Below are 3,803 nucleotides of genomic sequence, written 5' to 3'. Positions count from 1 at the left end.
TATTTCTTCCAACCACTGTGTGTGAAATTGAAATCTGAAGATACCATTTCAAATATTCGCCTTCTCTAAGGAAGTTCTCCCCAAAGAGTTGTGAAAGATAAGAAACTGACCCAAAGTCACAGGCAGTAATCACTCTTTTCTTTACGCACTCGGGTCAAAACAGGAGCCGGTTATTCAAAGGAAACTTTATGCCCCAAAGTTGGTTGTTCAGAGGTTACCTCCTGGAACCCAAGGATTATATTTATTTTAACAACTAACTTGAGCCCCATGCAAAACAGTAGCAAGGAGGTCAGCAACTTATCAGATTTAATAAGAGCAAGCAGTTCCAAGAATATCACCTACTCACCAAAGTAGTGAACATTAAAATGGAAAATGCTTATGTTTTGTTGAGCAGCAATCAGAGGTGAGGTAAAGGGACCCTGCTCTGTTTGCTTTTTAAAAACAGAAAACTGTTTTTAATTTGGGTGGGAAATTCTTGTCTTCAAATTTAATTTCAAGCTTTATTTGTGTATTTATTTTTTGACATATAAATGACATACATCATATTAGTTTCAGGTGTACAACATGATGATTCAGTGTTTGTAGAAATGGTCACCACAATAAGTCTAGGTAACATGTCATTATACGTAGTTACAATTTTTTTTTTCTTATGATGAAGACTTTTAGGATCTACTTTCTTAGCAATGTTCAAACACACAGTATTAACTACAGTCACTATGCTGTACATTACATACCCAGGACTTACTTATTTTATAGCTGGAAGTTGGTGCCTTTTGACTCCTTTCGCCCAGGTCGCTCACACACACCAACACCACCCACTGGCGACCACAAGTCGGTTCTCTATATCTATGGGTTAGGTTTTTATTTTTTATTTTTAAGATTCCACATACTAGTATAAGTGAGATCATACAGTATTGGTCTTCCTCTGTCTGACTTATATCACTTAGCATAAAGCTCAAGTTCCATCCACGTTGTCACAAATGGCAGGATTTCCTGCTTTTTTTATGGCTAACTAATATACAACACTAGAGGCCCTGTGCATGAAATCTGTGCACTCGGGTGGGGGGGGAGGGAGGAAGGGAGGCCCCTCAGCCTGGATTGTGAGAGGGCTCAGGCCGGGATGCAGGAGGGTGGCCAGCTGGGGAGGGACCGTGGGAGGGTCCCCGGCCTGTCTCACTCAGTCCCGATCAACCAGACCCCAGCAGCAAGCTAACCTACTGGTCAGAGCGTCTGCCCCCTGGTGGTCACATCAGTGCATGTCATAGCAAGCAACTGAGTGGCTTTAGCATATCATTAGCATATTACACTTTGATTGGTTGAATGGCTGACTGGACAACTGGACACTTAGCATATTAGGCTTTTATTATATAGGATTTTCTTTATTCATTCACCTAATGATGAGCATTAGATTGTTTCCATATCTTGACTATTGTAAATAAGGCACCATGTTCATTGGGGTGCATATATCTTTTGGACTTGCTGTTTCTTTTATTTTTTATTTTTATTGATTTTTTACAGAGAGGAAGGGAGAGGGATAGAGAGTTAGAAACATTGATGAGAGAGAAGCATCGATCAGCTGCCTCCTGCACACCCCCTACTGGGGATGTGCCCGCAACCAAGGTACATGCCCTAGACCGGAATCGAACCTGGGACCCTTGAGTCCGCAGGCCGACGCTCTATCCAGTGAGCCAAACTGGCTAGGGCAGGACTTGCAGTTTCTGTTTTCTTCAGATAAATACCCAGAAGTGGAATTGCTGGATTCAAGCTCTTTTTAAATTCCCCCGAGGATGTCTTTGCTCTAACATAGCAGCTGCCAGTTATGAGCACTTAATATACGCCAAGTGCTTTCTATGCATTTAATCTCATGTTATTACCCCCACTCCACTACAAGTCTGTGTGCCACACTTTGCAGGCAGTCACTCATTTAGTCCTCACAACAACGGAAGCAGTAGGTCTGGCACCCCCATTGTATAGATGAGTTTCAATTCCTGCTGCGAGCCCAGGTTCACACAGGTGGGACACAGGCCGTCTGACTCTGGAGCCACGGCCCAATACTGGCTGCTCAGGCTACGGAACTTTCCTCGGCCACGCTGGCTGTTAAATAAGAGCCTACAACAAACCCAGGCAGTGCGGTTCCCAAGTCCGGGCATTTGACCACCACACTGACATGTAGGCTGTAAGGATGTAAACTGCCAATCACAACCTATATGTTCATTTTCATTTCTGATCGTAGAGCGGTAGTTTACATGTTTATCACAGAATTTAGGCTGGCCTAAGAAATTCTAGGGGTTTTCCTTTTTAATGAAAGACAAGGATCTAAAGAAAGATTGGGGGGGGGGGAGGAGAATGTCTTTTTACATACTAAGGCTTGACTTGGACCCAAAGCTGCTCTTAAGGCTTCCTTTCCACACTCACACACAGGGACGGATTTTAATTGTGCCCATTAGGGACCCCAGCTTTGGACATGCACACAATAGTGAATTCTGGTTTTACTTGTAAAAAGTCAGTGAGGGTTTGGCTCTGAACAGGGAAAAGGAAATGTCCAGGGATTCACTCCTGACTTTGGTCACAGCATTTCAAGGCGAACTCATCCAGGCCCTTCATTGCCATCTGTAAAATGGGAGTAAAGTGACTACCACTGTGACCCAGACTGTTCATTATAAAAACACCCTGCAGCGTCTGAAAGTACTTGGCAGTTTCCTCTTTACAAGACTGGTGACGGGCGCGTCATGCACAAATGGGCCTTTAATAATAATTTCTGAATGTGGTCCTTTTGAAGGAACTCTGACGTGGCCCAAGGGACCCAAAGTTTTTCTATACAGAAGGGCAGACGATTAGCTTCTTCTCCCCTTCTGTATCTCCCCCCTCTTCCCAGAATTTGCCCTTGAGGTTAGAGGGGAAAGCTGAACTCCAAAATCAAGTCTGGCTTTTTCCTCTTCCCCTGACCCAGGGCAAAATGGTCTCTTGATCATTCATTGCTCTCCATCAGCGGAAAGGCACTTTCTCTTGTGCAGGGAGTATGGCTGGCATTTTACGGGGGGGGGGGGGGGGGCGGGGGGAGGGCCGGCAGGTTAGCCGCAGGAGTCTGGTTTTTGAAAGATGCTGAGGGAGGGAATTCGGCCGCCAGCAGATGGAGAGGAGAGGAGACTAGACCAGCGTGGTCCCTCCCAACCACCCTCCCTCTGGGATTAGCAGCCCTGGCGGCGCTCAGGCAGACCCGGCCCGCGCAGTCCTCGCTTGCACAGCTCCAGTCGCCTGTCTGGAGAGCGGACACACGCCCGCGGCCCGCAGAGCCGCGCTGTCCCGGGCACCCGCGCAGCACAACCGCGGACCTGGGACCTGGGACCTCGAACCCCGGACGGGCGCGGAAGCCACTCGGGACGCTTGCCTTTCTGTATGTGCTTATTTCACATTCTTGCCTTTTCTTTCTTCCTGAGCAGCCCGCTGGTTACTTTTATAGCCTTCGTTAACCAAAAGGGAAGCGAAGAGGGGAAGCCCTGGGAATGATTAGAGGCAGCCCAGCCGCCTCTCCAAGGAGAGAGGTTCACTGAGCGACTCCCTGTCTCCACACGCTGGCCCCTCTTATAAAACCACAGCTGGCCTGAAGGGTGCTTGCCGCTGTTGCTGCGGTGTTGTATCTGCAAAATCCCCCGGGAGCCCATTTTCATGTTAGGGGGCGGAATTTTGGGGGGTGTGGGCCACCGGCGGCCCCTGTCCTTTTGAATCGCACTTCTCCTCAGTATGTACTCAAAAACCCAGACTGGAAAAGCAGGTATAGAACCCGAGAAGACAAGGGAGGTTTG

The sequence above is a fragment of the Myotis lucifugus genome, unplaced genomic scaffold (assembly GCF_000147115.1).
Source record: "Myotis lucifugus unplaced genomic scaffold, Myoluc2.0 scaffold_218, whole genome shotgun sequence".
In the NCBI taxonomy this organism is placed as follows: Eukaryota; Metazoa; Chordata; class Mammalia; order Chiroptera; family Vespertilionidae; genus Myotis; species Myotis lucifugus.
Note: the sequence above shows the minus strand (reverse complement) of the source record.